This window comes from Triticum urartu, chromosome 1A, assembly GCF_056163025.1.
Source record: "Triticum urartu cultivar PI428250 chromosome 1A, HENAU_Tu73, whole genome shotgun sequence".
Classification (NCBI taxonomy): domain Eukaryota; kingdom Viridiplantae; phylum Streptophyta; class Magnoliopsida; order Poales; family Poaceae; genus Triticum; species Triticum urartu.
In genome coordinates, this window is record NC_141873.1 from 472868301 (window position 1) to 472880561 (window position 12261).

Genomic DNA, 12261 nt, shown 5'->3' on the forward strand with positions numbered 1-12261 from the left:
CCCACAGTGCACATAGTCCCTAACCGGTACTAGCCAATCATGAGCCGCCACATCATCAACCTTATCCAGAAGATTATCCACTCATTTTTTTTTATTTCACTTAAATGGCACTTTTACAAAAGCCCGATACTTAATCCATCATAACTTTCATTCTGTTAATCCGAATTTAGTGAATCTTTTTGTAAAATGATCCTTATCAAAAACACTTTCACGTAGACCAAGAATATTTAAATTTTGAGGTAAATACACAGGGAGTCTTAGAACTTGCACGTGACGATCAGTTTGGTGTACAAACATGCAAAATATGTGTTTCTAGTCATCAAACTTGCACGGGCATGGAAATATGGTCACATTTCCCGTACGTGGGTATATTCGCTCGTTGAAGCGCAGTGGACGTAATGTTTTTATTGCAGAAACACCATTGTTTTTTTAAATTCATACAAAAGCCCGTGATTGTAAACATAGTTGTCGGCTGGGTCCCACCCGTTAGTGTAAGCTGCAAACAAATTGGGCTGCAAAACGCTACGGTGGGAGCTCGAATCGGTGCCATGTTGCATTACGGCGGGCATCCTAACAACCCCACCTGATCTTGCTTCATGTTTAATATGGACAACTAAGTTATATATCCTTTAGGATAAAAGTTCACATTCTCAAGTATATTTTCTTTTCTCTAGATTTTCAAATTTAAAATTATTCGGTTTAAAAAAATCTACGCGAACTTTTCCGAAACAAAAGTATGTACCTTCATTTTGCAACATATTTTCTTTTATCTTGATTTTTCAATTTAAAATTATTCAAATTCAAACAAAAATTTAGTTGATCTGTCGAGAAAATTTATATACATTCATTCTAACCTATATTTTCTTTTATCTAGATTTTCAAACTTAAAACTGTTCGAATTAAAACAAAATTTCCATTCATTTCTCCAAAAGAAATTAACGTACATACATTATGAACTATATTTTCTTTTAACTTCATTACTCGAATTCAACAACAATTAGTTGATTTGTCCAAAAAATTGCGTACATCCATTATGAACTATAATTTTTTTATCTAGATTATAAATTTTAGAATTACTCAAATTCACACAAAATCATTTATTTCTTTGAAAAATAGGTACACTAATTGTGGACTATATATCCATTATGTAGATTTTTTAATTTAAAATTATCCCAATTCAACAGAAAATTAACTGATTTGACCAAAAAAATTCACGTACCTTCATTCTGACTATATTTTCATTTAAATAGATTTTCGAAATTATTTGAATTCAAAAAAGTGTCTATTGATTATTTCCAAATAAATTTAAGTACATTTTTCATTTATATAGGCGAATTCCAGTAGGTCGTTGGTTTGAATCCCACCTAGCATAGCATTTTTTATTTTATTCGAGAATTTTTTTGTGTATAAATAAATAAAATGTAAGGGTGCTTTCTGGTAAAAAATAATGTGTGCAGATTACCCACCGCCTCAGCCACTAACAGTGGGTGCACGCCATGTTGGCATGCCACGCATGCATGGGATACTGCTTGATACCATAGAAAGCACTCTATATGAACGTGAGGGCAAGTTACATGACCAGAAACATGTATTTTGCAAGTTTATGCTCCAAACTGACCATTGCGTGCAAGTTCTATGACTCTCAGTGTCTTTACCTCTTAAATTTTGATAGAATGAATTTAATATTCAAATTTAAATAGAATGAATTTGAATTTAAATTGGGCATAATTTGCAATTTAGAGATCCAAATAAATTGACTCTTTTTGCAGAATGAACGTGGTGAGTTGTAGTTTAAACTTAGCTATTGTAGTCCAATTTTAAACAAGTTAAAATTTGAATATAGTTTAAATAGTAGATATAATTCAAACAGTATTTAATCCCAAATCTAGTTTAATCTTGAGATAAATAATGTTTATTAGAATAATTATTTGGCAACCTACTTCAGAAACTTAAATGGTCTTTAGTAATTATTTTTGGATTATTATCTCACTTTAGGAAAATTCAAATAGTGTTTTAAGTTAATTTAAACTTAGTCTAGGTATAACTTAAAAACAATGGGTTCAATTGGACTAGTACCTTTTGCATTACAATTACTAAACCAAATTAAACCTAGTAATTATCTTGGAGTTAATGGTTGAATATAGGGAATTGAACTTTATTTGAATTTAGTCGAGACTTGAAAACTATTTGCACTTATTATATATATTTGGATTTTAAACTTGATATTAGTTCAAACTTGAATAAGGGTTAAATAATAACATCAGTAAATAATTTTGGATTTACATTTTAGTTAGTTTAAACTTGAAATTAAATAAATAACCTTAGTAAATATATTGGATTTGTATTTGACTTTATAGGAAACAATAAATGTAATTAAGATGGGTTTGAAATTGGCTTAGTAAATTATGAAAGCATTCATGATTCAGTTTAACCCTGTAAACACAAACTTACGGGAACCAAATCAAATTTTGAAGTCAGTTCAATTTGAATTCGAATAAGATGAACCCTAATTCATATTCAAATTGAATTGCAAGTGAAACTAATTTAATGAACCTAGATGAAACTTATTGAACTCGGGATGAAACCTAGACACCTTGTGTGTATTCAGACTCCTGAAAGGTCAAAAAGTTTTAATTGTCATCCAAACTTGAACATGAATTTGGTTTGTCCATTATTCATAGACCATGACTCATGTTGTTAAGATTCTTCTTGATTGGATCTGACAACCACAACCTTGCATCAGATACTCCTTATGTGATGAACCCTTTTATTGACACATGCATGTCAACCCTTATGTCACTGATATCTACTACGCAACTTTATTACTCGTAGACTCTGTTGTTTCTCCAAGTGTAGAATTTTGCAGGACAACAACAAGTTTCCCTCAAGTGGATGACCTAAGGTTTATCAATCTGTGGGATGTGTAAGATGAATATGGTCTCTCTCAAACAAACCTCTAATCAAATACAAGAAATCTCTTGTGTCCCCAACACACCCAATACAATGGTAAATTGTATAGGTGCACTAGTTCGGCGAAGAGATGGTGATACAAGTGTAGTATGGATAGTAAATATAGGCTTTTGTAGTCTGAAATGATAAACACAGCAAGGTAACAAGTAGCAAAAGTGAGCACAAATGGTATTTCAATACTTGGAATCAAGGCCTAGGGTCCATACTTTCACTAGTGCAATCCCTCAACAGTGATAACATAATTGAATCATATAACAATCCCTCAACGTGTGACAAAGGATCGCTCCAAAGTTTCTGTCAGAGAACGTAGGACAAAAACGTGTATCAACTGCTATGCCTAGATTACTCCAATGTCACCTCGGGAATCTGCAAGTTGATTACCCAAACATATATCAAGTGACTCAATAGAGTACCCCATTGTCAACGCGGGTATCCACATGCAAGACATATATCAAGTGATCTCGAAATCCAATATTCAATCCAACGTAATGGAACCTCAAAGAGCAAGACTCAATTCATAAAAACAAGATGGAGAGGGGAAAACACCATATGATCCGACTATATTAACAAAGCCCATGGTTACATTAGGATCATGCCGAATCAAGAACACGCGAGAGAGAGAGAGGGAGATCAAATACATAGCCCCAAGGGTGGAATACTCCCTCCTCGTCATGGAGACCATCGATGATGAATATGGCCTCTAGAGATGATTTCCCCCTCCGGCAGGGTGCCGGAATAGGCCTCCAGATGGGATATCTTCGGAACAGAGGCTTGCGGTGGCGGCGTGAAAGTTTTAGGTTTCTTTCTAGGGTTTTTGGTATCATTGGAATTTTTGGCGTTTATTTCATGTCGAGGAGATTTACATGGGACCCACAAGCTCAAACGCCCCTCGCTACCCCTAGGGCGTGCAGGGTGAGCTCGTTGCTCCCTTGTGGGTCTTTTGATCCTTCTTTGAAGATTTGGGGTCTCTTATGTTCCAAAAAATCACCATAAAGTTTATATCCATCCGAGAACTTCTATTTCTGCACAAAAATAACACCATGGTAGTTCTACTAAAAACAACGTCAGCCCAAGTTAGTTTCATTCAAATCATATAAAAGTGCAACGAAGCCATATAAAATTGTTGTAAACATGACATTAATACTTCATAAATTATAGATAAGGTGGACACGTATCAGGATCCCCAAGCTTAATTCCTGCTCATCCGCAAGTAGGTAAATGATAAAAGAGATAATTTATGAAGTGTGAATGCCTACATAGTGCATAAGTTTGATCAATGATAATTCCAAACACCTTTTCTAGCATCATTATATATCATAAACAGTAGCTCATCTCATAAAACTCATCATGGTAATTGAGCAATCAATTCACATGTTCAAACAATACATTCTCTTGAAACTTAACAACCTATGTTTTTAGTGAAAAAACAACTTCAATTCACCTTATTTTCTGCAAAGTCTAAGTAAGAGCTCCACATACTCAATGATCATATAGTCTTCAATGATTGCTAATACCCAAAGCATATTTTTAGAACAAATAGTATCCATCGAACACAGAGAAATATAGGGGCTTAATGTTTCGCCTCCCAACTCGTTTATCATAGAGATAATTGTCAACAATAATAATTCATGATCAAATATATTTGAATGGATATATGTGTCTAGATCTTTCCCCACCACATGATGCTTGCCAAGATAATAATGAGGTTGAAACAAGAAGTCGACTCAACAAAAATAAAATTGATAGAAAAAAGTAAAAGATGTGCCCTTCGCAGGGGGAATCATGGATTTTTCTTATGTGCCAGAGTTCATTGCTTAAAACATAGATGCATACATTTTGAGTGGTGTGCTTTTCATGCCAATGTCACGACTAAGGATTTAAATATCTTCCATGGTAAACAAATTATTGGCGGTTCCCATGCGGAAATGAAAAGTTTACTCCCCCTCAACCATACAAACACAAGCCATGGCTAGCCGAATTCACGGGTGCCCTCCAAACAATCAACTTTTCAGGGGAGTTTATTTTACTATACCTTTATTTTTTTATTTAACGAGGCCAGGCATCCCAATTACCGGCCTCTCTCGTGAAAGGACAAGTGAATAAACAACCATCATCTGAATAACCCACTTAACAAGGAAGATACTGACTGCCCCATCGCTCCATGAGCTGTGCGGGCACACAAAACATATGTTCATTTGAAGGTTTTAGAGATGGCACAAGCAAATTTGCTTGGAACGGTAGGGTAATACATAGGTAGATATGGTGGACACTCATGGAAAAAACTTGGATCAAGTATTTTGGATGCACAAGCAGTATTCTCGCTTAGTACAGAAATTTTGGCTAGCAAAGATTATAAACAAGCACCACATGTTAGAGGATCCGTAACAATATAACTTCGATGCAAATATACACAACCATAACTCATTACGTTGTCTTCCTTGTACAACTTCAACTAATTTGATCAATTTTGAAAATGATCAATGGGTATTCACAATCATAAAAGATGTCCAAGTTAATAAATTGCATGTGAAATTTCTCTTTCATATACTAACCATTCATGATTTTCTTGTATGTCCAATATTTTGATTTTCAAACTTCAATAAATTTTACTTTCTAAACCCAATGTGAAACTACTACTAGGCATCATACAAGCATATGAAGCATATATAATTTCAAATTTATGATATTCAATTCATTCAACAATTTACTCTTAGGATATAAATGAAGCACAAGAGTAAACGATTAACTACTCCAGATATAAGTGAGGATCAAATGAGTAGTTAAATAATTAAGTAGCTATGTGAGGAATCCCTCTCATTTAAAATTTTTAAGATCTAAGTATTTTATTCAAATAGCAAACAAATATAAAAAGACACTCCAAGAATAGCACATATCATGTGAACAAGTAAAAACTTAGGCTCAACAGAAACTAACCAATAGTTGTTGGTGAAGAAAGGTGGGATGCCTAGGGCATCCCCAAGATTAGTTGCTTGAGACTTCTGGGAATATTATCTTGGAGCCTTGGGCATCCCCAAGCTTGAGCTCTTGTGTCTCATTAATTCATCTCATATCACGGTTTCTCCTAAATCTTAAAAACTCCATCCACACAAAACTCAACAAGAACTCATGAGATAAGTTAGTATAAATCAATCCAAAACCTTATCATTCTCTATTATAAAAAATACTAAAATTATAATTAAACATTGCATTCCAAATGACTGTGCATATTTAATAGTCATATCCTCAAATTTAATCACTAAACAAGCAAACATAACAACAATCTATCTAAACAGATAATCTATAAAGGATGAAGCAAAATTCATACTTCCTTAACTCCAAAAATTATAAAAAAATTACCACACCATAGAAAATTTGTTATAGCTTACTGTGTCAAAATTTCAAGATTTTATTACATTCTCACTTTTCTGAAGAATTCAGATAATATTAGAAAACTTTTGGTTTTGAAACAACAACTGATGGACATACAAACTAAGCATGGTAAAGGCTATACTTGACACTTTTATTGAAGAAGAGATACAAACATTATTCTAAATAACATGAAGCTCCAAGCAAAACACATATCATCTCATGAATAAAAAAAGAGCTCCAAGTGTGGTTACTGATAATGTTGAAGACAAAAGAGGCGATGCCTTCCGGGGCATCCCCAAGCTTAGACGCTTGAGTAATCCTCGGATATTACCTTGGAGTGCCTTGGGAATCCCCAAGCTTAGGGTCTAGCCACTCCTTATTCTCCTCATATTGATATTTCACTCAAAACTTAGCGGAACTTCGTGAGATGCATTATTATGATGAAGAGCAAATCATTCAGATTGGTACTGTCAAGACAAGATTCATAATTGTTCTCACACAATGCCTACTGCACCCTATCATTTCTACAATTTATATTGACCAATATAAGTCATAGAAGCTATAAACAAGCAAACTAAGCACCAAAAATAGAATTTGTCAAAAATAAAACAGTCTGTAATGATCTGAACAAAAATCATACTTATGTACCTCCAAAAATTCTAAACAATCAGGATAACATAGGACATTTTTATATCAATCATGTGTAAAAAATTCAGAATTTTAGCTCATCCTAGTGAATCATAGTAATTCTTGCACTGGGCGCAAAAGTTTTTGCTTTTGCACAGAATCAATTCAACTATCATCCAAATAACCCAAATGCTTTACTTGGCACATTATTGAAACAAAAGCTATAAAGCATGATTACTACAGTAGTTTAATCACGTTAACAGACAAAAATGGTAGGTATAAGTATTGGTTTGTCTCGCAACAAGAGCTTTTCTTTAATGCTTTTTAGCTAGGCATGATGATTTCAATAATGCTCACATAATAATAGGAATTGAAACATATAAGAGAGCATCATGAATGACATGGCAAGCACATTTAAGCCTAACCCAATTCCTATGAAATACAGATTTTGTGAGCAAACAATTTAAGGGAGGAAGAATCAACTATCATATGAAGGCAAAACAAGCATGACTTCAAAACTTTCCACACATAGAGTGGAAACTTGATAGTATTGAGATATGTAAAATCATATGTTCCCCTTTCATAATAATTTTCAATAGCATAATGAATAAATTCAATAATATAGCTATCACATAAAGCATTCTTTTTCATAATCCACATCCATAAAAAATTTACTACACTCAACATAAGAAAACATCTACTCATCAATAATAGTGGGAGCAAACTCAACAAAATTGAATATTAAAATCATGATGACAAGTTTCATGGTTATCATTATTCTTTATATCATAAGTATCATCACAATAATCATCATCGATAGCAACTTTGGTGTCATGATCAATTGAAACCTCTTCTAAAATAGTGGATTCATCATTAAATAAAGTCATGACCTCTCTGTCGTTGTTTTGTCATGGCAGATGCCCTTGTGAAAGGACTTTGTCGTGAGGGCATCGTCGCTAAGTGGAAGCTTGAATGGGGTTGATCGTAATCGAGAGACAAGGGTTTACCCAGGTTGGGCCTCTCACGTGGAGGTAAAAGCCTACTCCTACTTGATTTCTATTGATGATTGTGATCTCGATTACAAGGGTGAAACTTGGCTAACCTAGTACTCGAGAGATTGTAACTTAGTCCTTCCTGCCTCAGGGGCTCCCATTTATATATAGGTTGAGGCCCTAGGCTTACAACAGAGTCCGAGTCGTATTATAACCCGTGTCTAAGATGTTTCCTACTTGTCATGCTTCCTAAGTAAGGAAGCTTCCTTCGGTGACTTATACTTCTCGGCCACGAGCCGCCACCTTCAAGTACTTGGGCCCCGAGTCGGCCCACTCCATAGGCCGCTTGGCAAGCCTTGAGGTCTTCAACGCCACATCCCATCTTGAGTCTTGCTCATGAACCGCCATTGGATAAACCGACCCAACTAGAGGGGTCATATCGTGGGGTCAAATCCCCAACATTAGCCCCCAGATTGATTTGAATTCATTCATGTCAATCTTCAGTCTGATGGACATGGTGGGTTATATTCCCATCACATATGCATCATCTCCGGGACTTAAACTTCCGGCTTATGATAATTCCATACTTGTTATTCTTCCATGTCTTTGAATCATGACGTCACTCTCCAGATTTCTGGGAACTCTGGCATGATATCATAATGGATCTTTGTGTATATTTGTTAGGCCCGAGAATCGAGTCCTCCTTTACTCGAAAAGTTACTGTGTCTCCTCTATTTTCGCGCCTGCCTCTTCTCCTTCTCCTTTTTCCATATACATATACCCGAGGCGACTCTTTCTTAACTTTTACCACATCAGCCCCTCGCTTCTTTTTCTTCCTCGCACCCAAGCCATCTGCGACCAAAGCTCTACGCCACCACGCGACCTCAGGCGCTCTGATGATGCCAACCGCTTCCATGAACCTGCATGCACCACCATTGACACCGCCCAAGAACACCTCGGAGCTTCCGCCACACCTAGGTACGTCTCATTCTTTCTCCTTGATCTGTAACAATCTCTTATCCGCTCGCCTAGTTCATCGGTGTTCTTCAATCCTCATAGGTCGTGCCACCATTGCCTGTTGTTTAGATCTAGTTTCAAGTACCTTTCTTGTAGAAAATACTCTGTTGCTAGATGTAGTGCCTTTTTTGCATCTAGGAGCTTCAGATCCTCATTAGACACTACGAATAGACTAGCTGCTACTTCCACTGCCCATCTTAGGTTTAGCAAATATCTTCCTTTTTGAACTGTTTTGTAGTTATGTAATTGCAAACATTTCAGTAGAAACTTGTTTGTTCAACACTTAGCTGGAATTTAGAGTTCCCAACTTAAGATGAGTCGCCTTGCGTCTTGCCTGCTCGTCATTGTGTATTATAAGTCGCCTGTTGTGGAAGTCATAGTTGTTCCTCCATTAAGCCGCCTTGTAATCGGGGGGGCTCATTAGTAACTGAATAAGCATGTTGATTCGCCCTTTGATTGTAGCCATTTTACTACGCCGCCAACTTATTGTATGAACCATCAGGTGACTTGTCATTCATAAATGACTCGCCTTTTACATTTTGTCTGTGGTTCTTATCATTTAGGCGACTCATCATGTCAAAAACCACAACTTGCAACTAGGCGAAGTCTCAAGTATCCACCCATATGCTCAATGATCTGGTGACTAAAGGTTTATTGTCGGCTCAAGATGTGGTTGGCTGGTGAGCACCAAAAGGAGAAAATCCCCCTCAGCCTAGTCAAGGAGAGATTATTCTCTTTGCAGACCACCTCAAAAGAGGCTTTTCACCACCTGGCTCAAAATTCCTTAGAGATTTCCTCAGTTTTTTTGACCTCCATCTTTAAGTCATTGGACCAAACTCGATGACCAACATGTGCCAGCTTCAAGTGTTTTGCGAGGTCTATCTTCAGACAGAGCCAACTGTTGCTCTCTTTTGAGAGTTTTTCTACATCAACCATCAAACTGAGTGTGCAGACGGCCCCATCATTAAAATTGGCGGGTGTCACTCCAGAGATGAAAAGATTGTCCTTTTCCATAGGTCAAATTGGCGAGTCATCCAAAGGATGGAATGCAATGCGGTTCTACTGTAAGAACACTGCCCCTACCGATGAGAACCCCATGCCGGGTTATATATTGGATCGTCTAAATGCAACCCTTGCCTTTTCGGGTTGGGGTACTGATGAACAATGTCAACAAATCACCCCCTCTATTCCAAGATAAGGGCCTTGAAGGCAAACAGACTCACCGAAGTTAACTTAACCCGGTGCTGGATCAGTTGGTCGGTTCAACCATTAAGTTGCTGGACTGACTTAATGTGTAATTATTCCAGCAAGTTAAATAACTTGCAACGCTTCACTCAAGTCGATTTGACCAAATCTGAAGTTAACAAGGCCACCAAGAAGCTACTAGACGAGCCCCAGGAAAAATGCTCCAAACCTGGGCTTGCTCCCTTTTACTTGAAGAACCCTATGCCTCCAGTAAGTGTCTTTGCATTGTTCTTATTTATTCTGCATTTGACTTGCTCATCGTAATACTGATTTTTGTCTTGTCACAATCGCATGCAACTGATGTATTCTGGAGGAGGAAAGAGCCACGTAAGTCCAAAACCGCCACGGCTATAAAAACAAATGAGCCGGCAGCTGGAGAGGAGTCACCGGTGGCTGATGATGAGTCGGAGGTAGAACTTGATTCCCTTGGACGTCTTTTTATTGAACTTGCTGACGCCTCTTATTCTCAGGATAACACTGAAGCGAGTCGAGCTGGCGACACTGAGGTTATTTCAATTGCATCCATCCTGGAACACTTATTTGTGAAGAAAACAAGACGGACCATGAGAAAATTGTTGTTTTCTCACCCAGATGCTTACTTAGATATACAATTTTAGTTGAAGAAATCACATCATGTTGGTACATCAACATGCCATACTCAAAGCGGCTCTGGGGAAATGGTCACCGGCTTATCTGACGCGCCAGTTACCCGTAAGTGACGTACTAAGGTGCCTCACTGTCCAACTTCATCTCTTCCACGAGTCAGCCTTATTAGGCGACCTCTTAACCCGTGTAATTCAAATTATCAGGAGTCACCACCATCATCTGGAGACTCAACTGCTTCAAAACTCCCACCTTTTGTCATCAAGTTGGATAAGTATTTATAAAAAGGTATTCTTTATCATAAGCATTGCTTCATTTATTTGAATATGCTTCATGAATCCATAGGGCCAAAGCCAAGAAGAGGAAAATTGACGAGTCATCTTCGACTCCTCTGTAGGATCTAGAAGTAGATGTGTCTAGAGGGGGGTGATTAGACACTTTGTGCTAAAGTTGCAATTTTTAAGCTTTTTCGGTTTAAGTGGAGTTTAGGCACAATTTCAACACACACAATATATATCAAGCAAGCATGCAAAGAGTATATGAGCAGCGGAATGTAAAGCATGCAAGTTACAAGAATGTAAAGGGAAGGGTTTGGAGATTTCAAACGCAATTGAAGACACGGATGTTTTTCCCGTGGTTTGGATAGGTGGTGCTATCCTACATCCACGTTGATGGAGACTTCAACCCACGAAGGGTAACGGTTGCGCGAGTCCACATAGGGCTCCACCCAAGGGCAACGGTTGCGCGAGTCCACGAAGGGCTCCACCCACGAAGGGTCCACGAAGAAGCAACCACCCACAAAGGGTCCACGAAGAAGCAACCTTGTCTATCCCACCATGGCCATCGCCCACGAAGGACTTCCCTCACTAGCGGTAGATCTTCATGAAGTAGGCGATCTCCTTGCCCTTACAAACTCCTTGGTTCAACTCCACAATCTTGTCGGAGGCTCCCAAGTGACACCTAGCCAATCTAGGAGACACCACTCTCCAAGAAGTAACAAATGGTGTGTAGGTAATGAACTCCTTGCTCTTGTGCTTCAAATGATAGTCTCCCCAACACTCAACTCTCTCTCATAGGATTTGGATTTGGTGGAAAGAAGATTTGATTGGAAAGCAACTTGGGAAGGCTAGAGATCAAGATTCATATGGTAGGAATGGAATGTCTTGGTCTCAACACATGAGTAGGTGGTTTTCTCTCAGAACATATGAGTAGGAATGGTGTGTGTGCTCTGATGGCTCTCTCATCGAATGAGAAGGAGGTGGAGGGGTATATATAGCCTCCACACAAAATCCAACCGTTACACAGTTTTCCAATCTCGGTGGGACCGAATAAATAAACTCGGTCTGACCGAAGTAGTAAACATAGTGACCGTTAGGAATCTCAGTGGGACTGACATGCAACTCGGTAGGACCGATTCGGTTAGGGTTTGGGCATAACG